The following is a 24,239-nucleotide window of genomic DNA, read 5'->3' on the forward strand; positions in this document are numbered from 1 at the left end:
CTTGTGTTTCCCAGAATGTATTTTGGTCATTCAGACAAGGGTTGAGCTGAACTATATTGATGCATCATCTATGAACAAGAAATTAATAGTGTAAACTAGATTACAAGATAGAAATAATACTTAGAAGGAAAGAAACTGTTTCCAAAGACCTGAGAACTATTTGAGAAGCACCAAGTACATATAAATAATTGATATAATATTAATAATAATTTAATTATTAATTAAAATAGGTTCCCTAAAGATATGGATGAAGCAGGAGGCGATCAGCCTCGTTGGAGATATATACTTGAAAGTAATAGGACTACATTAGTTCAAATACATTCTAACTTTTCAATAATTCAAACTAGTTCCACCATTTTATTCTGTAAAGATTTTAATCTATCGATTTCATTCACTAATTCATTTGAAAATACGTGAAAGGTACTGTTCTCGGTATCTGTAAAGATGAATCCGGAAGGGAATTTACCTTCATGGAAATGTCTATGAGAAGAGGTGCTAAGCCAGGTAGACTGGATTCAATGAATATTCTTCAAAGTGGAACGTGGTAAGTGGTGTATAAAAGACACAGACCAAGTGCTCAGAGCTTCTGTAAGGGGGAGGCTGCGTCCAGCGGTGGGATGAGACGACTTTGTGCAGGGAACTCTACCTGGGAAGGCAGGCTGTTGGTAAGAAGGCGACGAATGACAGGAGGAAAGAGCGTCCTCTAGTGGGCACCACGGATCACGTTAGGACACTCCGGCGTCACGTTTGTGCAGTCACGTAGCCCAGATCTGAGGCTTGAGTCCGTAAGTGAGAAGGAGCCAGCAAGTGTGCGCTCAGAGGAGTGACCGGGGAGCAGCGCGGGACGGTGAGTGTGTGAGAGGTAGAACTGACATCCCCACACCCAGAGAACGGGCTGTAAGAGGCTTTAATGGAGACTTAAAATGTTTTGGAAATGGGAAATCCTCAGCTTGGCTCTGTCTGCCCTGCTGTTAACATGTTCCACCAACCCAGACCTACGAGTAACCAAGGAGGTCCTGGCAATAGGCACCAAGTGATTTGCCAAGTGAACGAGATGGAAAGTGCCCTTTGGGTTCATGCTACTTCAAACAGGGCAGGAACAAAATAAATGAGGCCAGGTCATTTCAGTGTGGGGACATTGGGAAACGTCCTGGCAATAGCATGTCAACCTCACATTGGGTCATTACTAGTGGAAAATGGCTCTGAAGAGGGGCCACCACGTGAGTGGTATATAAGCGAGTGAAAAACAAAACACGGTGCATGGGTTTTCCATAGACTATAGCCAGTATTTCCACCGTGACTAAACACCTACCATGTGTTGTAATGTTCATATCAGCCCCGTGCATTATATTAGCTCCATTTTATACCTTGTATAAGGAAACCTAGGCTCAGAATGGTCCAAAAAACTACAAAAGGCAACCTTGCAAGCCAAAGATAGGACCTCAATTAGAACCCAGGTCCTTTTAACTCCAAGCCAAGGCTCCACAGGAATCACACTTTTGCCCAATAAACATCAATTCTCCACCTTCTCAGACACTTGGGTGCCATGTGGAGATCAGAGAGCGGGGATAGGAGAGGTGGGCACCTCCCAGTACTAAATCTGTACTCACAGGGCCACTGTGAAGCTCAAATGTGAAAGTACATTTTCAAATCTCAAGTACGGACTTTATGAATAGGCGCATTTTGATTAACGGATGAAAGTGTTGCAGGACCTGTGCAAAAGATGGTTCCTTAGAAAACAAAACAAAAAAACAGCAGAATTGGGACAGCCAGGCCATAATGGGAGGGATACAGGAGGTGGCCCTGAAAGAAGCTGGAGGCGCTAAGAATCAAGTCCTCAGGCGCTGCAGTTTTGCCTTAGGTCATCTCCAGGCCCTGACCATGTGGGACTGGAGCCCCCTCCACAGCTGTCTGTCCAGCTGGCCCTCAAGCTTTGAGTGTAACTCCAAAGGTGAGGGTGAGGCCTGCCTTTGGAGGCCCTTCCTTCCCTGATTACGGCTTCCTCAGGCTGCCCACACACAGTCTGTCCTCCCCGGCCTGGCCCCAGGCCTCTGGCCAGGCGCTAGGGCTGATACACAGCTCAGAGCCAAGGCCAGCCCCGGGAACACTGCTGAGGGATTGGGTCTGGGTCCATGAAGTTGTCCTGCCACTGAGAGAGAAATACATCCAAACTAATGCCAGGGAGCCGTCCTTTCTCTGCTAGCAGAGGGGTTCTGTGTCTCCCCACAGTCTGCCCGATAAATCAGTTCGAAGACACCAGCTTCGAGGCTATAAGGGGGCCCTGTTATCACAGGCCAAACTCGGAGTCAGTGCTGCAGGATTTATGTTCTAGTTCATAAATTCTGGTTGATCGGAGCATGTCCTTTGCTAAAGCCTCTCCAGCAGGAGCTGTGCACGAAGCCACTGCCGTGGTTCGGAGTCTTTGCTCCTGTCTCCAGGCCAAGGCGCGGGCCCGCAGAGAAGGAGCCTCTTACCTAGCAAACCACAAACTTCTGGGTTGAATTTTGAGCGTAAAGAATATTGGGGGAAGGGAGGAAAGAGTTCTGCCTAAATTATCCAGACAATGGACCCTGCCTACTGCTTAGCTTAGAGGTGGAGAGTTGCTGTCCAGGGTTTTGGGCTGCTCTAACCAGAAATGTTTCCTGGGCTCCAGACTCCCAACGGGTCTTTGGCTGGGTGTCAGCAGGTCCATGGACTTCCTTACATTGTCTGTGACACGTCTGCATCATATGTGTACGTGGCAACATGGGTCCCTATTGGTCCCCATTGGTGTCCTACAGGCTCTGTAGCTTTATTTCTTGAGAGAGCCATGATCCAAAAATAGGTAAGAATGGTTGCTCCAGGAAGATAAAGCTCCTCTGTTCTTCCTCTCTGAGAAACTGTCCCTTTGCTCCCACACTTCTGTGAGCTGTTTTCTCCTGCCTGGAGCAGTAGCTGCCGGCAGCGGCCACAGCATGGCTCTGGAATTGCTATTTAGCTTTTCAGAAACTGGCAGCACTTTCTCCTTGCCTCTTACAGGGGATGTCATTGCTCCCTCAGCCTCATGCTTGCTGGCCCTTCACCCTCATAACTAGGTTTCTAAAAGAGTAGAAACAGATACTCAGTTACCTCTGGGAGTAGGTACCAACTAGACAGCGGCAGGGGCCTTCTCAGGACAGAGTGCAATCTGCAAAGGGCCTCCAGAGCCTCTTTGCATTTGGCTGCTGACTTGCCCCAGGTAAAGAATGTTACGAGTTTCCAGTGAACTGAGTATGTTACATAATTTGTCTTGAAAGAAAGCATCCCCCCTGGAGGTAAACAAGAACTATCGGAAGGCTGCAGCCGTAATGGCCTGGCCAGGAGAGACATGACAACAGCAGAATCCTGAATTGCTGGCTGAGGACAGCACAAGGGTGTATCTAGACGCAAAATATTTCCAGTGCAAGGAAAAAAAAAACAATTTCAGAAGCCAGGTGGATTCAGGCAAAGAAGCACCAACGAGCCTGGGAGCCCTGAGACACCTCCTTTTACAGAAGTGATGTCCTGATTGAAAGCTTGGCCAGGAAGGAAAGCTTCAGGTCTGTGTCTGGGGCTCCCAGATCCTGTCTTCTTAGCAGCTCAGTGCATCCTTACCACAGTGGTCATCTTTTTAGGAGGAAGACTTGCAAAACAAGTCTTTTTAATAGTGCCCTCTGCTCCCAGCTCTGGTTCTTAAGGGGGCTGTGGGAAGTGGGACAGCAGCGGGCACTTCTGACTTTGGGGGTGCACTGTTATCATCCCTTCGATCTTCAGGCTCTGACAGGCGACAGGAAGGGACGGGAGCGGGCTAAGCGGGGACTGAGGAAAAGAGAGAGCAAACTATCCCAGTAGCTTGTTGCCATGAGAGAATGTGAGTCCAGCGTCATCCGACAGGCTGATTTTCCAAGAGAAGCAGGAAATCTGCATTGGTATATGAAATGCTCCGTTTGTAATTGTTGTTTCAAATGTTTAGAGAGGAGCTTTGTAGGACAAACTCAGCCAGGAGCTGGCTCTGCTCTGTAATGTAGAATCTACCGATCTGAGCAACGATTCCCCACCCTCCGTGAGCACCGCTTCTAGTCTGGAGCAAGTTATCCATCCTTGTCAGCTGTAGAATCTGAGACAAGAGACGGTGAGATAGCACCCACTTTTGCCTCATGTGGCCACACTAAAAGAATAAAAGCCTTTATGCATTTGGAGCTTCTTTAAAAACAAATAATCACAAGTTTCACCATAGCATTACTATACTGAAATAATAATTACGGACATAATTATGAAATTTCAGTCCTCTTACAACATGCTACTCTTGCCATGTCTCTGTGAAGTACCAGAGATGTCCACTATTTTCCCCATTGTATGGACTGAAGCTGAGGAATGAAAAGGTTAGGGCTGCTTGGAGCCCCCATTGCAGGGTCAGGTTTAGGATTTGGATCTTGGGGGGTCTCCTCCTAATATTGCTACATGAGGCCTCCTCAAATCCCCCAAATTCTGCAGATATTTCTTTTTTATCCCATGGCAGGATGGGACTTTCTTCCCCCCTCTTCCTCATCTTCCTTTCCTCCACGCACCCCTTCTCAGGAAGTTAGAGCAAATATTCAAAGGCTTCATTATCATAATAAGCCATTGAAGTTTTACCCCCAAGAGGGGGTCACAAGCGAGAGAAAGGGCTGTTTTGCTAGATTATTTTACTCTAAATAAACTGAACCCAAATCTTCCTCCAACACACTGAGGACCTCGCCAATTGGATACTTGGATACTCACCCCTCAGCCCCCCTCCACAACTCTTTGAGCCCCAAGAGTACTAGTAATGGATGAAGAGACAAACTTCTAGCAATGGACTGTACCTACATCTCCTCCCAAGTACTACAGACAAAATCAAAGTGTTACCCACTTTTATATGGTTCCCTGAGAAGCATCAACAATATGGAGCTAAACCAGACAGCAATTAGGAGAGCTCATTCAACCTCTGCTTTAAGTACCTATATTGCTCTGTGGTTTGCTAGGATGTTACATACGATTCACAAGAAAACATAAGAGGGAAAAAATCCGTCATTGATAGTTACCGTCTATATTCTTATGTATTCCAGCTTTGCTTTTGAGCACATAAATATTGCTCAGGGCCTTTCATTCTCAGTCAGTCAATTAACCAATCATTAACAACTGATCATCTCTGCTCCAGTCTCTAAAGGACATTCAGAAGGAGTATTAGAAATACTGGGTCCTTCCTGAATAGACAGCTTTTCCAAAGAGGACACACAGATGGCCAACAGACACATGAAAAGATGCTCCATGCTACTAATCATCAGGGAAATGCAAATCAAACCACAATGAGATTATCACCTCACACTGTCAGGATGGCTATCGCCAACAGATCAACAAACAACAAGTATTGGCGAGGAGGTGGAGAAAAGGATTGTCCGTGGGATTGTAAACTGGTGCAGCCACTATGGAAAACAGTATGGAGGTTCCCAGGAATATCACTTCTGGGCATTTATCTGAAGAAAACAAAAACACAAATTCAAAAAGATACATGCACTCCAATGCTTATTGCAGTATTATTTACAATAGCCAAGATACAGAAGCAACCTAGGCATCTATCAATAGACACATAAATAAAGATGTGGTACATATATACTCAGAATATTACTCAGAATAAAAAATAATGAAATCTTGCCATTTGTGACACCGTAGATGGACCTATAGGCTATTATGTTAGGTGAAATAAGTCAGACAGAGAAAGACAAATACTGTATGATTTGACTTATATGTAGAATCTGAAAAACAAAATAAATGAACAAAGAAAACAGAAACAAACTCGTAATACAGAGAACAAACTGGTGGTTGCCAGATGGGAGAGGGAGGGGCAAAAAAGGGTGAAGGGATTAAGGAGTACAAACTGCCCATTATAAAATTAGTCACAGGGACGTAAAGTACAGCATAGGGAATATAGTCAATAATATTGTAATAATTGTATGGTGTCAGAAGGGTATTAGACTTATCATCATGATCACTAAGTAGGGTATAAAAATGTCTAATCACTACATTGTACACCTGAAACTAATACATATAATATTGTATGTCAACTATAACTAAACATAAATTTATAAAAATACTGGGTCCTTTATCAATCAATGAAATATATATAGTGTGTGTGTATATGTATATGTATGTGTATGTGTATATACACATCTATATGTACACTAATAATATAGAAGAATATATAAACTGCTAAAATGTGTGACAGCAAGTTCTCCACGAGTTCAAAGACACAAGGAGAGCAGTGAGAGCTGGAGAAATCAGGGAAACTTCCTGGAAGAGGTGATATTTGAGCTGAACTTGAGAAATGGGAACAACTTAATTAGAGCCTCAGGAGGAGGAATGACCTTGTTTTAGTTGGCTGGGAGAAATAAAAGTTCTGATTGAGTTGCAGTGGGGATGCAGAATCTTATAAACAACCCAGAGAAAACTTTGGACAATAAAATGGGGAAATAACTGTCTTTTTAGTTTGGGATCTTTCTGCATGGAGTTTAGGAAAATCAGTTTGGTAGTGGTACTCAGACTAAACACAGAACACACGGATACCAGAAAGGGTGGCCAATCTAAGTCCTGGATTGGGCAACTAATATCTGTTAAGAATAAAGAGATCTTATAAATCAATAGGAAAATAACAAAGACCTTTGGAAAAAATGGGCAAAGGACAATATTATGTATGTTGCAAAAGAAGAAAAACATAAGAAAATGTAAAACTTCATAAGGAAAGTATAAAGTTGGGGCGGCCGGTTAGCTCAGCAGGTTAGAGCGCAGTGCTCTTAACAACAAGGTGGCTGGTTTGATCCCCACATGGGCCACTGTGAGCTGTGCCCTCCACAACTAGTTTGAAACAACTACTTGACTTGGAGCTGATGGGTCCTGGAAAAACACTTGAAAAAAAAAAGTGTTATTAAAAAAAAAAATAAAGTTAAAAAATACAATTTGGCAAGATTAAATAAGAAGATAAAAGGTCAGTGTAATTGACAAAGGGGCACTCTCTTGCTGCTAAGAGTGCAGACTGGTACAGCCTCTTATGTTTGGTGCGCAGACTTATAACTTAGCAAGCAAGTCTACCTTCTAAAATTTATCCTAAGGAAAGAGCTAAGAGTTTGAAAAAAAGAGTTTGTGTAATGATTTTCACTACAACACATGTATTATGGTCAAAAATTAAAATAACTTTTAAAATCTGAGACTCAAGAATAATGCATTAGAAATGTTTGTTAATATGGAAGGTTGTTTGCAATATATTATCAAATGTTTAAAAAGGCATAGAGCAGATCACATGACAGAACTGCATTGTGATCCCATTTGTGTATAAAAGTAAAATGAACAAAACTATAACAACCTAAACAGACACAAACACGAAAAAAAAAAACAAACAAACAAACAAACAAACAAACAAAAAATATATATATATATATATACACACGCATATGCATACATCTATATTTATTTCTCTTTATATCCATTGATCCATCTACCTGGATAGATGGGTAGACACACAGACACACATGATGCATACGTGTGTGTGCACGCACACACATGCATATATACAAATAAATACTTAGATGTCTAGGCACCTTAACATTCCATATCTCTAAGTAGTAGGATTATGAGTGATGTCTATTTCCTTCTCCATACTTTTTATGTTTATAACTTTTTTACAATAAGCATAATTTCTTTAATTTAAAACAAAACAGCTCAGCGTCTTCTGCCAGGAACTCATGGTAGGAGGGTGCAGAGGTGAGAGGGTGGTTCACTACGATATAAAGTGATGCTGAGGGGCAAGGCAGTTCTGAAAGGAGCACCCTATGTTTCCGGTCTAGAACTCCGCATTGGTGTGGCCTCACAGGAAGACATGTTGCTCTGCTTCCTGAGACGTTGGACTTCCCAGTGCGTATTTCAAAGAGCAACAGGTAGAGATAGAAAGAGGAGAGAAAACAGGAAAGTTAAACCTGAGGCCCAACAGGGAGATAGTGGCAAAAGGGCATAAAATCCAGCATCAAAAACTGCCATTTTGCAGACAACACCGTGGCTATCTAAACCATCTACTTATAACTGGCTTCCATGTTTCTGAAAAAGTTGAGAAATGAATCCACGTTACCGAAGGGAGAGGTATGTTCTAGAATCTCCTTCAATGGAACAGAAACATTTCAATTTAGCTCAGGAAGTTCATTGCGTCCTCTGCTGTGTTCTAAAAAAGCAAGACTCCCTCCTTCTTCTAGGAACAATGTCAACAATGACAGTATCTTACTCTTAGGAAACATTTCTTACAACCAATCATTCACTCTTTACAACAGTGTTATTATGTAGATATGGTTGGTATTATTATACCCATTCTATAGATGAGGAAACTGAGACTTAGGGGGAATAACCAGGACTTGACCTAAATGTACTGACTCTTCTCCCTAGGTAATTTATTAGAGCACTTTAAAAACAAAGCTCATTCAAAGGCAGCCATTTATTCCAAATACGCATTGCAATGCTTGATATTTAAGCCAAGGAAAGGACACAATCATGCAAATCTTATTTATCATCTTGCCTCATTACACAGTCAAATTAAAGTTGCTGATACATTGAAGTGTGAACCCAATATTTTGTTTTGTTTTGTTAATCCCACACTGGGATTTCTGGTCTATTAATCAACCTTAAGCATGGCCTTTCCTCCTCCAGAGCAATCTCCCTGGAAGGAGGAAACACACTCTGTTGGAGGAAGCGACCTCACCGGCTCTGCCTGACTGGTAACCTGAGTGTGCCCAGGATCTCTGCCCTGCACCTCTCACTACCCAAGCTTGTGTTGCCCCATCCCGGTCCCTTCCTGGCGAGAGTGTGTGTGTGTCTGTCATGGGAGGAAGAGAGGGCAGGACTTATTTCCTCCTTCATTTCACATTCTCTGGGAAAGTCTGGCTCGTGCTTCCTCACAGCTCCTGTGCAGCCCCAGCTTTGAAACACCCTGGTGCTTTTAAAGTAGCAGCCACAACCTTCAAAGCTAACCCAGGTCCAAACTGCCCTTATAAGGGTGCAGAATATACTCTCGGTTTCCTCTTGTGCTGAAAAATAAACCTGAAGGGACAAAAGACTCTTGTTGAGTGTGGAGGTCCCCAGGGTCGTATGGCGGGATGTGGCACTCTGCCAGGGGGGTGGCTCCAGCCTAGGCAGGGCTCTGCTTGGCTTAGGGAACAGTGTTAACAGAGCTGCAGGTTTTGCTTGCTTGTTCGGCAGTGCCTCTGATATCCTTTATTTGTCTGACTGTAGCAACAACGAATCTATATGTCTTTCGATTTAATTTTTTGAACAGGCAACACATTTGCATAGTTCAAAAATAAAATAACATAAAAATGAATTCATGAGAAATCTAGCTCACACCTTTGCCCTTGTTTCCCAATTCTCTCCCTCCCTCAGAGGGAACCATTTTTATTAGATTTTTAGGTTTCCTTCGAGTTTGTTATATAATATACTTAGTCTTTCCCTTTCTTATTGAACAGGCATTCTCAACAGAGGTGATATCGCCCCCCCAAGGGGGTGAAAATTGGGTTTTGGAAATAAAAAATTCTTCCTCTTTTTATGTATAAATCACAGATTTACATTATACATACAGCACATAAACAGAAAAACATGGTATTGAAATTTCACGGGGAATGGCAATTAGGGGGAAAATGTCTTAAAAAAGCTTCTTGGGGGGGAGTGATAGTTTAGAAAAGGTTGAGAAACAGTTAGAGAAAGTATTATACAAGATACACTGCCCTGCACCCTGCTTTTCTCACTTTACAATATATCCTGGAGATCTTCCACATAAATTCATACGGATTTACTTCATTATTTTTTTACTGGGGCGTAGTATTCCATTGTGTAGAGGTACCCTTATTTGTTTACCCAGTTTCCTATTAGTCAACACTTGGGTTGCTTCTAATCTTTGGTTATTGTAATAGCACAGTGAATAGCCTTCTGCACACATTGAATACCTGCACAGGTATATCTGGATGGAGATGACCGGAAGTGGGCTTGCTAGGTCCAAGGGTGGATTTCTTTACAATGCAGACAAACATTGCCAGCTGCCCCTCCGTTTTGCATTCCCGACCAAGTCTGTCATCCAATCAGTAAGAAACAGGTTAGCTATTCTTTTAATGGCTTAGTCTGACCTCCTGAGGGTCACGTAAGCAGTCGCTAGGCCAGGGGCAAGTGGTCATTGAGGTCTAGGGTCTTCTCTTGGCAGGGTGTTCACAGCTCTGAAGAGGGCCAGTGTGCCCCTGGTTAAGCAGAGAGATGGCCCTTTGTGACAGTATTTCAGGCAAGGAAGGGGACCCAGCGTCTTGGATGAGGAGCTTTCAGGTCATCAGAGGGAATAGTACCTGGGATGACCTCAGCCATGACATGGGACTTGGCATCCCTCCCCCATAACCTTGACCCTCCAGTTTTGAGAGCGCAGCTCCCAATACACGCTGAACATAACCCAACCTTGACTTTCTAGCCTGGGATCAAAGGGCCTGGCCAGGGAAGTTATTTCTGCATGCAGTATTCAGGCTGACACAATTCCCTTCCCATTGTCCTGTGCAGTCAGGGAACTTAAGTCATAGCGGCCTCATCTTCTCTAGAAAGCCCGGGGATGTGCTTCCTCCACTGCACACACCAGCAGGATGCGACAGGTACGGCACCTTCCGAACAGCCCCACTCCCACTTTAATCTGGGTCGCAATTAATTGTCAGCTTGCAAGACATTTGTGCTTAACACCTCAACCAACTCTGTGAAATTTCATTTGGTCTTTAAATGATTTAAACCAGTATAATCATATTTGCTTTCAACACAAACCTCCTATATTGACGGGTTTGAAAGCAGACCAAATGAAGCCCCTGGGGTGGCTGGCTGTTGCTTTGGGATCTATTTAGATCCCCTTCTAGAGATTGTCACCTCAGCAGGGACACACATTCTATTTCCTGGTGCTTGTTAACTGAGGTTGAATATATCACAAAATACAGCAATTTTATGCTGCATGACAATCACAACTAAGCTCTTGCTGGGCAGGATTTTGAGTCCTCTAATGTATTCAAGACTTCCTCATTTCATAGTCAAATCCCTGAATCTACCCGGTCTTTCCTGCAAAGTTCTGCAAGCCCTGGGACTCCCACCCCGCTCAGACAATGCCTTTTGGTTGAGTGAATAAATTTAAATAAACAAACATCTGCCATAACCGTAACTTCAAGAATGAAGTGGGCACACAGTGGCTCCCCTCACCTCTGCGGGCGTCCCTCCATGAAGCTGAGTGCAAGAAAGCTTTGTGCTGGCGAGAAGCATGATAGAAGTGTCAAACTACATAAATTGTGAATCATAAGTCACAGTTCCATTTGCTCTGCCACAGTGTGAAAATTGCAAATTTCTCATCAAGAAAGAGAAGAACTATGAGCGCTTCAGTATAACTCAGCTGCCATGACACTTCCATCACCCGAGAATGGATGAATTTGGAAAACTGGAACTATCGGAGGAGCTTTTCAGGTAGAAATGATTGGGCTTAGACGCAACCGAGAGCACATGGCTTGCACAGGAACAGTAAAATAGTAAAGAATTAGAGGAGAATCAGGTGAGATAGGATTAAAAATGGTTTGGAAAGAGGAACTCATGCCTTTTATACTGTAAAAGAAATCTTACAAGCATTACAAGGCTCATTTAGGTCTGATTCCCTCACAGAGAAGCGTATAAATGGCAGGATGTAGAGCCATCTGCCCGGGGTGGGGGTGGGGGTGGGGGGGGGCAAAGGGGGGTGCTAGGAAAAATAAGAGGGGCTGGAGGCACCTGGCGGTGGAGTATTAAAACCAGACAGTCACCCTTTTGCTGTTGCTGCAACACTCCCTAGGGCAACACAACATTTTGTTAGCATAACATAGTTAGAATAGGCCTACACTGCTGTCCCAAATTGGCTCAGTTCCCTCTTTAAGGTGAAGTGTCATCAAGTTCCAAAGAGAAATGACTTGATATCAGCAGATGGCTGCTCAGGTGGACGGGTGCCCAGTCTGCAACCATGTCCTGTGCCCTGAGTCTCAGTCACAGCTGCTGGAGACAGCTGGCATCTTCTTTCCTTAAGTGTAATGGCTTCTCCCATTGCTGAAAATATCATTCTCAAAACAGTGTGCCCTCTCGTGCTCTGTTCAGGGTTATAGGAAGAGCGACTTACACCAAACAGAGTTGGCACCTCACTAGCTTGGACAACACAGGTTGAGAAGCGATGCAATACCAGGGCCTGTCTGGGCCCAGCCTGCAGCTCTGGTCTCCCCATATGCAGTGATGAAGGTACCAGTCATCCTGAAATGGGGGAGGCCTGGCCGAAAGGGCAGTTAGGGAAGGAGGGAAATACAGGCGAGTGATCACTCATCTCCTGGTTTAGATAGGCTCTCAATTGTTCATTTCATTAAATATCTAACTTAGGTGAACAGATAGTATTAAGATAATATCACATGCTTCCATTTCCTCTGGCTTCTCCTTCCGTGGCTTCAAGAGTTCCAAGTTTTTTGGGTGTTTTTCTTGTGTTGTTTTTTTGAACAAAGAAAATTTGACAAAGCAGAACATAAGGAATCTCTGGCACACTGTGTGAGGGAGAGGGGAGGTATGCTGTCTTTGTAAAAGGGTGGCTGGCATTCTTTTCTGTTCTGTTTGGATCTGTGGCTAAGGGAAGAAATCATACCAGTGAAGAGCAACAGGGTTTCAGGTCCTGGCACAAGACCATATCAGGCAAACTCATTGGGCTTCTGCCTCAACCACAGTTTTTTGCAGGGCAGAGCGTGATGACACAGAGGAGGCAGCATTCTCCCGTAATCAATTCCCCGTCCATGCTGGTGAAAACACAGCATTTTCTTACTCGTTCGTTTGTCAGACATCTTGGGCATACTGAGGTGAGAGGGGCAAAAAATAACAGAACCCAAAATAGCACAGCCTTGCGTGGGAAGGATGATAAAATTATGGCACTCTGAATGGTGACAGACATGGAGGTTTCATTTTATCACTCTATAAGAGAACGCCTTGGGAGATTTGCTGTTTCCATTACTGTTCTTTCTCCTGGTCCCCATGTTTTCCTCACATGAGTATGTACATTGTTGCATATTTTACTTCAATTTTGGATGTTTTTCCTCATCTCGTCCCACTTCAGATCCACGCAGCCTGGCTGCTCAGTGACTGCTGTGCGTCTGCCCCTGTGCAGGGCAGGAATGGCTTTCCAGTGCTGCACCTCAAGGCGCCACTCCTCAGGAGATGTCTGCAGCTCCGGCTGGCCCTGGGGCCACATCATTTAAAGACCAGGTGCGGCTGATGCCCCTTTGAAGGCAAATGTATCCCCCAAATCTGGGAAATGGGATTCCCTGGCATCTCTTCCCACCATCAGTTCACAGAAGCCAGGCTATAAGTATCTGCTGGATTGAAAGGACACTGCTGCATCTCTCACTTCTGGCCATGGCAACCGGAAGCAGCTTTTGAATCTGCATCATGCCAATTTTGTGATCAACAGGCTGTTCCTCCAGCTGTGGTCAGGTGCACAAATCCTACCTCCTATACATTAACCCCAAACCCAACCTGAAAAGCCTAGGAGAGAAAGGGACTGGTGGCGGCCTCAATCCCTCCACTCTGAAATGGGGATTTTAAGGGTCCCCACCACACCATTTGCATGTGAACTCTGTTAGACAAGGTGGGACCACCGTCTGTACCTGCACATAATGAGGCTCCACAAATATAATCTCTTATACTCACTGGATCAGGTAGGGTTTGATCAGAGAAGCAAAATTGCTGTGGATAATTTAAAATAGGATTTGTTACAGAGATCCAAGATGAGATAGTAGACAAACACTGGGCCCACCTTCTCCCATGAACACATTAAAATTACAACTAAATTATAGAACAATCAACCTGGAGAACCATCTGACATTTAGCTGAACAGAAATCCTATAACTAACGATGTTTTTAAGAAGCCACATCAAGACTAGTAAGAGGGGCAGAGACGCGACACAGGCTGGCCCCACACCTGTGTGTGGCAGTAGAGAATCAGGAGGGACATCTCGGCCATGGAGGTTCCCCCAGGAGGAATGAGGGACCCCAGACCTCCCACCAGGCTCCCCAGCCCAGAGTACTGGTGTCGGGAAGAGGAGCCCCCACAACATCTAGCTGTGAAAAACAGCTGGGATTCTGACCATTTGGGTGGGACGGAAGGCTGTGGGAAACCCAGACGTCCTCTTAAAGGGCCTGTGAGCACTCACTCACAGGCACTCACCCTGGGCTACGGTGGAAGGACAATGACTTGGGGGGTATCAGAGAAATACGAGGAGAGATAGAGTTGTGTGGCTTCAGGTTGAGGACTGGAGAAACAGCTGCCACTTTCCCTGTATGGGGTCCTTTGCCCATGCAGCCAGCAGGTGGGTGCCATCCTTCCTGTGTGGAGCCCTCCCCCATGCCAATGACCAAATCTGAATCTGAATTGTTCTGTTGAGCTCTCTTCACTCCACTCTGGTGACTCCCTGAGACCCCACCCAACTCATGCCCAAAGCCAGAGGCACTTTCTCACTTGCAGCCAGCCCTGCCTGCATTGCACTCCTTCTTGGACAACTATCAGGGGTCTGTGGGCCCCAGATGGGGAGCAGCAGCAGCTGGCCTCAGTGTGCTCTGAGACTTTTGCTGAGTAGCTCCAGGCTCAGCACTGGCACCAAACCAGAGTCTACAGCACCCTGGTGACCATAACTCTTCCCATTTTAGTGACTCTGAGACCCCACATCACCCAACTCATGTACCATATGAGGGTTTAACAGTGGCTGACTCTTACAGGAGTGGGCAGGTGGCAGCAGGCCTTGGAATGTTATGGCTTTTTGCAGAGCTACCCCAGGCCTGATACTGGTGGCAGCCATTCCGAGGTTCACAGTGTGGCCTCTCTGACACACCTCCAGGTTTAGTACAGCCAGCGACCAACCACAGATCACTTTATAGCTCCTACCAGGTAGTCACTGGCCAGTCACAAGCAATGGATGACCTGGGCCTGAACCAGAGCCCCTTCCAAGAGGCCCCAGAACTAACATACTTGGAGGTCGGCTTCAGACCGACACAGCAGAGCACCACCCAATTAGACCCACAAGCAACACACCCAAAGGGCAGTCTCAACAGGCACCAAAGCCCACTGGGGTGAATCCCAATCAGTGGGGTAAGACCCCCACATGGCAGCCTTTAAGCTGTGGACATGACCAAACCCCACAGCCAGTCTGCCTGAGGTCAGTCCCTCCCACTGACATGCCAATAGCAATCAAAACTCAACAATAACAGTAGGGCATACACAACCCACACAAGGGACACTTCTAGAGCACCCAGCACAGGTGTCCAGAGAGACTGTGCCACTGGGCCCCAAGGGCACCTCTACATAAAGCTACCCAGCCAAGACTGGGAGACATAGCATATCTCCTTTATACATAGAAACAAACACAGAGAGGCAGTCAAAATGAGGAAACAAAGAAACACATCCCCAATGAAAGAACAGGAGAAAATGCCAGAGAAAGAACTAAATGAAATGGAGACAAGCAACCTACCAGATACAGAGTTCAAAACACTAGTTATAAGGATGCTCAAGGAACTTAGTGAGAACTTCAACAAGGAGATACCAAGCATAAAAAAGGACATAGAGAAGATGGTGGTCCTGAACCTTTAATTGCTCTGGTGTATTTGGTGCCACACCTTTCACAATGGCTGGCCTGACCTTACTACCTTCTGTCTGCTCTGCTCTCTGCTGCCTTCTACTTATGAGGAAGCTGCCCCCCACCACCACCATACTCTCTCCACACAACGCAAAGATGACAACCTGTGTGATTTTGACTGGAAAGAAGTAGAAATCCTGCTATTTCACAGTGCCATTATGATGATGAAGAACTGCAGATCTATCACCATGGAGCAGCATACAGGCAACGTCTTCATGTTTAGTAAGGTGGGCAATGCAATTCTTTTCTTCCGCCTGGATATTTGCATGGGCCTGCTTTACCTCATACTCTGCATAATGTTCCTAATGATGTGCAAACCTCCCCTGTACATAGGCCCTGAGTACATCAAGTACTTCAATGATAAAACCATTGACGAAGAGCTGGAGCAGGACAAGAGGGTCAGTAGGATTGTGGAGTTCTTTGCCAATTGGTCTAACGACTGTCAATCATTTGCTCCAATCTATGTGGACCTCTCCCTCAGTACAACAGTACAGAGCTAAATTTTGGGAAGGCGGACGTTGGATGCTACACTGTTAGTACATGGTACAAAGTGAGCACATCACCCCTCACCAAGCAGTTTCCTACCCTGATCTTATTCCAAAGTGGCAAGGAGGTCATGCAGTGGCCACAGATTGACAAAAAAGGATGAGCTATCTCTTGGACTTTCTCTGAGGAGAACGTGATCCAAGAATTCAGCTTGAATGAACTGAATCAATGGGCCGAGATACCGTGTTTCCCCGCAAATAAGACCTAGCCAGACCATCAGCTCTAATGCATCTTTTGGAGCAAAAATTAATATAAGACCTGGTCTTATTTTAATATAAGACCAGGTATAATATAATATAATATAATATAATATAATATAATATAATATAATATAATATAATATAATACAATAAATATAATACCCAGTCTTATTTTAATATAAGACCCGGTCTTATACGATATAAGACCGGGTCTTATATTAATTTTTGCTCCAAAAGACGCATCAGAGCTGATGGTCCAGCTAGGTCTTATTTTCGGGGAAACACGGTAATATTCCTGAGGAGCAGCAGCCTGTGGACCCAACTCACACAGCAGTGCCAGACGGGGAAACCAAGAAGGATAAATAGGTTCCCAGCCTTGTCAGTGACTCTGGTCAATCCCAGGCACCACCGAGGCCCTGCCCCTTCTGTAACCACAAGCCTTGCTCGAGGCCTCTGCCTTTTATTTATGTTTTCCCTGTTTGACTGTGCCTGGGTGGGGAAGGGTACTGTTTCTGATTTTAAAGAAGCATCCAGGGAATTGACAGGCACCCTCCAGGAAGGCCTCCACCGCAGTAGCCAACTATTTCACTGGAGGGAGATAGCTCATGTGATGGAGGAGGAAATGCTTTCCCTCCAAGTTTGGGTCAGTATGTCAAGTGCTGCCCACCACACATCTCTACTACTGTGCTTTTACTATTCCTTAGTGGACACACACAGACTACTTAAACTCTAATATAAGATGTCAGGGTACAGAGTCAACACTAAGATTTTCCCAAGGACCCTTACTTCTTTAGGCCCTTCTGGCTTGGTCTATGGCCTTCATTAGAAAATATAAAACTAATCTTGTCACTGGTCCCAAGGAGAAACCTTTAACCACAGTTTTCTCATGAAGATAGTATTGAATAATCTATTTTATGGAGGTTGGAAAGAAGGGGAATAGAGGTTTGAGACCTCCGTTTGGTTTAGGGGGCCTGGAAAAGAAAGCCCCTGGGCAGGATTGGGGTTTCACTTACCCTCCTATCTATTCTCCCACACCTAGTTAGTTATCATTTTCCATAATAAAGAGAGTGGGATATCATTTTGAAAAAAAAACAAAAAAGGCATAGAAACCATAAAAAAGAACCAGTCAGAAGTAAAGAATATAATAACTAAAATAAAGAATACACTAGAAGAAATCACCAGCAGACTAAATGAAGCAAAGCATCAAATCAGCGATTTGGAAGACAAGGTAGTAGAAAACACCCAGTTAGACCAGCAAAAATGAAAAAGAATAAAACAAATGAGGATAGTTTAAGAGACCTCTGGGACAACACAAGCATACCAACATTCATATCACAGGTATACTAAAGGAGAAGAGAGAAAACAAGGGATTGAGAACCTATTTGATGAAACAATGACTGAAAACTTCCCTAGTGAGGAAAAGAGATACAAGTCCAGGAAGTGCAGAGAGTCCCAAACAAGACGAAACCAAAGGCCCACACCAAGACACATTATAATTAAAATGGCAAAGGATAAAGCCAAAGAGAATACTAAAAGCAGGAAGAGAAAAGAAACTAGTAACTTAAAAGGGAGCTCCCGTAAGATTGTCAGCTGATTTCCCTACAGAAACTTTGCAGGACAGAAGGGATTGGCAGGAAATATTCAAAGTGATGAAAAGCATGGACCTACAATCAAAATTACTCTACCCAGCAAAGCTATCACTTATAATCAAAAGACAGCAAAATAGCTTCTCAGACAAGAAAAAACTAAAGGAGTTTATCACCACCCAACCAATATTATAAGGAATATTAGATATACTTTAAGATTAAAAAAAATTTTAAATATTAATAACAAAATGGCAATAATTGCATATCTATCAACAATTACTTTTAAAAAATGACTACTTATTTGTGTGTCTGTGAGTGTTTATATTGGCTTTTTTCACAATTGTCAAAAATGGGAACCAGCATAAATGTCCCTTAATTCATGAATGAATAAACAAATTGTGGTACATTCACACAATGGATACCACCCAGCAACAAAAAGGAATGAACTACCAATATTCACATCAACATGAATGAATCTCAAATGTATTAGGCTAAGTAAAAGAAGCCAGACTCAAAAGAGTATATATAGTATAATTTCATCTACAGGATATATTAGAAAAGGCAGAATTTCAAGGCTGGGGGTCGGGGAAGGGAATTCTGGAGGATGAAGAACTGTTTCATATCTTGATTGTGGTGCTGGTTATATGACTATGCATTTGACAAAAACTGTACACCCAAAAGTCTGCATTTTACTGTTTGTAAATTATGCCTTAATTTTTTTCTTTACTTTTTATTTTTATATTTTTATGTTAGTTTAAGGTGTACAAAATAACATAATGATTAAACATTTACACCCTTCACAAAGTGATAGCCCCCCCAAGTCTACTACCCCTCTGACATTGTATATAGCTGTTACAATATCAACAACTATTTTTAATGTAAATGGATTAAATGCTCCAATCAAAAGATAGGGTGGCTGAATGGAGAAGAAAACAAAACCCTTCCCTATGCTGCCTACAAGAGACTTACTTCAGATTGAAAGATACACACAGAATGAAAGCAAAGGGATAGGAAAAAGTTATTTCATGAAAATGGAAATGGAAAAAAAAAGCTGTGGTAGCAATACTTACACTAGACAAAATAGACTTTGAAACAAAGGCTATAGCAAGTGATAAAGAAGGACCCAGTAATCCCACTTCTGGGTAATTATCCAAAGAAACCCAAAACACTATATCAAGAGTATATGTGCATCCATATGTTCATTGCAGCATTGTTTACAATGTGGATGCAGCCTGGATGTCTGTCAATGAATGAGTGATAAAGAGGTGGTACATAGATACAATGGAATATTGCCCAGCCGTAGAAGGGAATGGGTTCTTGCCATCTGTGGTGGCATGGATAGACCTGGAGGGTACTGTGCTGAGTGGAGTATGTCAGACAGAGAAAGACAGATGCAATGTGGTTTTGCTGATAAGTGGAATCTAAAGAACAAAATAAATAAACAAAACAGAAACTCATAGACACAAACAATAGTTTAGTGGTTACCAGAGGATAAGGGGGGGTGGGGTGGGAGATGAGGGTAAGGGGGATCAAATATATGGTGATGGAAAGAGAACTGACTCTGGGTGGTGAACACACAATGGGATTTATAGATGATGTAATACAGAATTGTACACCTGAAATCTATGTAATTTTACTAAGAACTGTCACCCCAATAAATTAAAAAAAAAATATATATATAGAAAAAAAAACAGAAACAAACCCATAGATTACATTTTGATGGTTGCCAGATAGGAGGGATGTTAGGTGTGTGGGTAAAAAGGGGGAAAGAATTAAGAAGTACAAATTGGTTGTTACAAAGTAGTCATGGGGATGTAGGGTACAGCATAAAGAATATAGTCAATAATATTATACTAACTATGTATGGTGTCAGATCGGTTCTAGATTTATCAGGGTGATAGATGGGGGGACTGTGGGGCAGGGTGAAAAAGGTGAAGTACAAATTGATATTTGAAAAATAGTCATGGGGATATAAAGGAAAGGGTAGGAAACTTAGTCAATGATATGGTAATAACTATGTATAGAGTCAGGTGGGTACTAGACTAGTCAGGGGGATCACGTCTTAAATTATATAAATGTCTAACCACTATGCTGTACACCTGAAATCAACATAAAATAATATTGAATGTCAACAGTAACTGCAAAATTAAAAAGGGGGAAGAAAAAGATGAAGGGGAATAAGAGCTCCAAATTTCCAGGTATAAAACAAGTAAGTCATGGGGGTGTAATGAACAGCTTGGGGAACGTAGTCAATAATATTATGATAATGTGGAACGTACTTTGTCTGATGGTTAAAGGACTTATCATGGTGATCCCTTCCTTAGGTGTATAAATGTTGAATAACTATGGTGTACCCCTGAAACTAACATACTATTGTATGATAGCTATGTTTTAATAAAAATCTTAAATAGATACGATAGGATTTGTTCGAGTTTGAAGGAGTTAGCCCTTCTGCAACGGAGGCTGCAGACCACCTAGTGATGCAGCCTCTGCAGGCTGCTGCTCCTGTGTCACGGGTTGAGCCTATAGTTACCACAGGCCAGTCCGACTATCAGTTGAGAAGGAAGCAGGGTGTGGGTTAAAGAAATGACGACCTGGAACCTGCAAGGATGAACCGAGACTTCCACGCAACATGGGGAGAAAACTGGAAGTTGCTTCTGTCTCTCGCCGCCTCAGTGCCAAGCGTCACCTGCAGGAGAGGCTGGTGCCCTGCGCCCCAGAGATACACACGCATCTGGTGCAGGACGCAGAGCAGCAGCAGATCTGGTGGGAGTTAGGAGACTGGCAGAACCAGGTGCTGCCCTGGCCACTTGGGTGAGGCAGCGCACCAGCATCGATGCGTGCCAGCTGCTACAGTGCATGACACCCTGCACCCACATTCAGAGCTTAATTGCTCCTGCTTTACCTCCGCTTTCCAAATTTTATCCAAATTATGTCATGTGGCCCATGCTCACCCAGAACCATACAGGACATGAGCTCGGGACAGTAGCTCCAGGTTAGCTAAGTTGCTCCACGATAAACTACCATAGTATGTACTCTGTGACCTTCCACCTCTGCATCCCTCACCCCCACCTGCGGAAGAAACGCTAATCCCAGTGCAATGCATTCATACACATAAACACCCATCGTGAGACTGTAAGGCCCATGGAAATAGGGACAGTGTGTGTTTTGTTCACGGCCCTAGTCCTGTGCCAATAGGTGGTCGATTTTGGTTGAATGACTCACTGCCAGAGACAATCAGAACAAACGCTGTTCTTTGCGCAAGTCTTCAGCACACTTTGTATTTTTACACCAGTCTGTGAATGAACAAGCATTTACTGAGTATCTATTTTGAACCAGATGCTGGGCTGGTACTGAGGAAAATGCAAAGAAATAGAATAAAAGTACTCATGCCCTCAAATTGTAGTCATCTGGCTTACGAGGTGACACGGATTCATCTGAAGCTAATTAATATCGGTGTTACATTTGGTAAGTGGCAGGGAGCGCCAATGAATACTCTAGCAATCCTTATGGGTCATACTTCAGGGAAGGCTTCCCCAAAACGGTGAGACTTCAGCCAGTGTGTGAAGATAGATGGAGAGGGAGACGGAGGAAGACAACAGCAAAGGAGAAGAAGTCCAAGTTCAAACGGCCCATTTGGGGCAGCTGGTAGGCCCCACCTGGATGGCTTTCTGGCTGTGTGTAGCATGTTGGGAGGTGATCCAGGATGATCCCCGCGCCCCACTGCCCAAGCTTTCCCAGCACTGAGAATGGAAAATGAGATCGTGTTGATCTTCAGTGATGATTCAAAATTTAAAATGATGACACTCACTGAGCATTTATAATAAGCAGAGCTGCTTTACCCATCACTTAACCCCAAAGCAACCACTAGGTAGTTATTATTATTCCTATCGATGAATGAGGAAACTGAGGCTTAGAAAGATGACGTGCCTTGCCCAAGGTCACCCAGCAAGTAAGTGGCCAAACTGGGGTCTGAACTCCTGCCTGTGCCTGCACCTCGATCCCTAAGCAATCCACCTGCACAGACACGTCTCCTGTCAATGGACAATTCCTCTCTAGCCGCTTCAGGACAGCCTGGTCAGGCCTGCAGTTCAGAATCCTAGAGCTGAAGCTGTTGCTATAAATGCTAAGAGACTGCCAAATGCGGCCTTTCTTCTGTCATTTAATTTCCATTTTGATTAGGGAAGGAAATACCCCAGAATCTAAACCAGCTAAATTATAAGACAATTCTGCTGCCTAAAAGGTGGCTTTCTCTAACCAGAAGGGTAGATTGGGGACAGAGCCGACATGTGGTACAACACGTTTGTATCTTAGAACGAGCACTTGGTACTTCTTTGCTTTTTGTTTCATGGGGGTTTTCCCCTGTGGATTACAGGTTTCTTTTGTGAAACATGTTTTCAGTGTATAAGTTGAAATGCATTCATTAATACGTGCGCCCAGAGAAATGATTCGCTAAGTGGCCAACCTGTGCCCGCCTCCAAACCAGTCTGAGCCCTGTCCTCCCTGTGCTGCGGGGCAGCCCACCTTTCAATCCCCATACCCAGAACTGCTCCAGCAAGGAGACGCCGCAAGGCAACGAAGCAGGAACAGAAAGGAGCTCAAGCTAGTAAATGTGTCAATGTATTTGGACTCCCTGCAATTTAGAAGCTGATTTTAAAGAAAAACTGCTTCAGGCCTCAGACTGCTGTTGTTGCCAACTGTGGCCCATGTCTACAGCTGACTGACCACTGGCTAAAAATGTGGGTCTCTGGTAGCCTCAGAAGGCCGTGATGGCTCCTTGCTGCCCCAGAGCAGAAGTCATAAGCATAATTACAGCTAATGGAGGCAGGTTGGGGCAGGCTCGCCACATCACCAGCACCTGCTTCCCCAAGGCCGGGGCCAAGGTTTGCACATGCAGCTGTTTGTTGTGAATCCCAAGTCAACAGCTGACATGACTCATTAGAAGTTCACACTCCACTGCAATCCCCTCACGCCTCTCGTGCCTTCTCTGCTATCCCTCATGCACACCCCAGCCCACCAGGGCCATGCTCCCTGCCTTCCTTGTCTCCCACCGGGGTCCCACAAACCTCTAAGGTTAATTATGCTGCCTCAAGGCTTCCACCCAGAAGGAAAACAAACAGTCTGGTTTCACTAGGAGTGAGTGGGCAGAGGAGCAAGAAATCTAGGTCCCTCCCCACAAGTCACAGCATAAGCCTTTTTCTTCAGCACTTTTAATCTGACTATGTCTCATTTAAAATCCATCTCTCTTCCATTGCCAGCCTGAGATTGGGAATGAGGATTTGTCAGACCGCTCTGCGGTAATAAGGAATACATTAATATCATCCGAGTTTCCAAAGAGATTTTTTTTTTTTTCATAAAGGGCAGTTATTTAAATAGAGTTGTTTGGAGGGTGAACCATTAACACGGTGTCCCCTCAACAAACCCTTTAAGAACCTATGAACAGAGCCTCAGTTGTTCAGAGGGGTGATTCCTCTGCACGCCTTATCTCAGGGCAATTGGAGGATGTATTCCATCTGCTCAAAGAGAGCCTGTTCTGAGGAAACAGGTGATTTGGGGAAGCTCCAGAATGGCGCCTCAGCCAGCAGGGTTATTTTGGGCCGAGGTTAAATGTGGGAGGCTAGAAGCAATGGAAGCAGCCACCTGCAGGTGGGGTCCGGTGCACCAGGGGTGTAAACAAGATGACCTTTCTTCTCTACTGCACCCCAGCCCTGGGCCCCTTGCCTGAACTTTCTTCTTTTGTGAAGACAGAAGTCTAGACGGATGGAGATAACCTTTCCAGACCAATCACAACCTTTTGCTGGGACATTTGCATGCAATTCTTATGGAAAGGTCACCCTGAGAACGCCACAGACAAAGAGCATCTTTCCAAACAACAAATGTGACAATTAAAACAAAGCACCCCTCTCACTTGATGGCACGGAAGCAGCTGGGCTCCAGGATGGCTTAGCTGGCCCCAGCCTGTGGCATTTGTTACCTGAGGAAAACAATAGCAGCTCTGTAGGCATGTCTGTCGAAAGGGCAGGAGCTGTAGCTGGCTTCCCAGTTCAGGCCAACAAGACAGGGCCATCAGGAGACTCCCCATCAACGTGGCAGGGCAGTTCCACATCTTCCCCAACACCGCTTGCACCTGCCTCCGGATTCGCACAGCACACGCCACGCTCGCACACACGCAGGCG

At 44.3% G+C, this 24,239-nt stretch overlaps 1 pseudogene; it reads left to right on the plus strand.

The window, feature by feature from the left end:
* The first annotated feature begins 10,548 nt into the window (after positions 1-10,548).
* On the plus strand, positions 10,549-16,485 carry LOC109455155 (thioredoxin-related transmembrane protein 2; annotated as a pseudogene).
* The last annotated feature ends 7,754 nt before the right edge of the window (positions 16,486-24,239 follow it).

The sequence above is a fragment of the Rhinolophus sinicus genome, linkage group LG03 (genome assembly GCF_036562045.2).
Source record: "Rhinolophus sinicus isolate RSC01 linkage group LG03, ASM3656204v1, whole genome shotgun sequence".
Taxonomy (NCBI): Eukaryota; Metazoa; Chordata; class Mammalia; order Chiroptera; family Rhinolophidae; genus Rhinolophus; species Rhinolophus sinicus.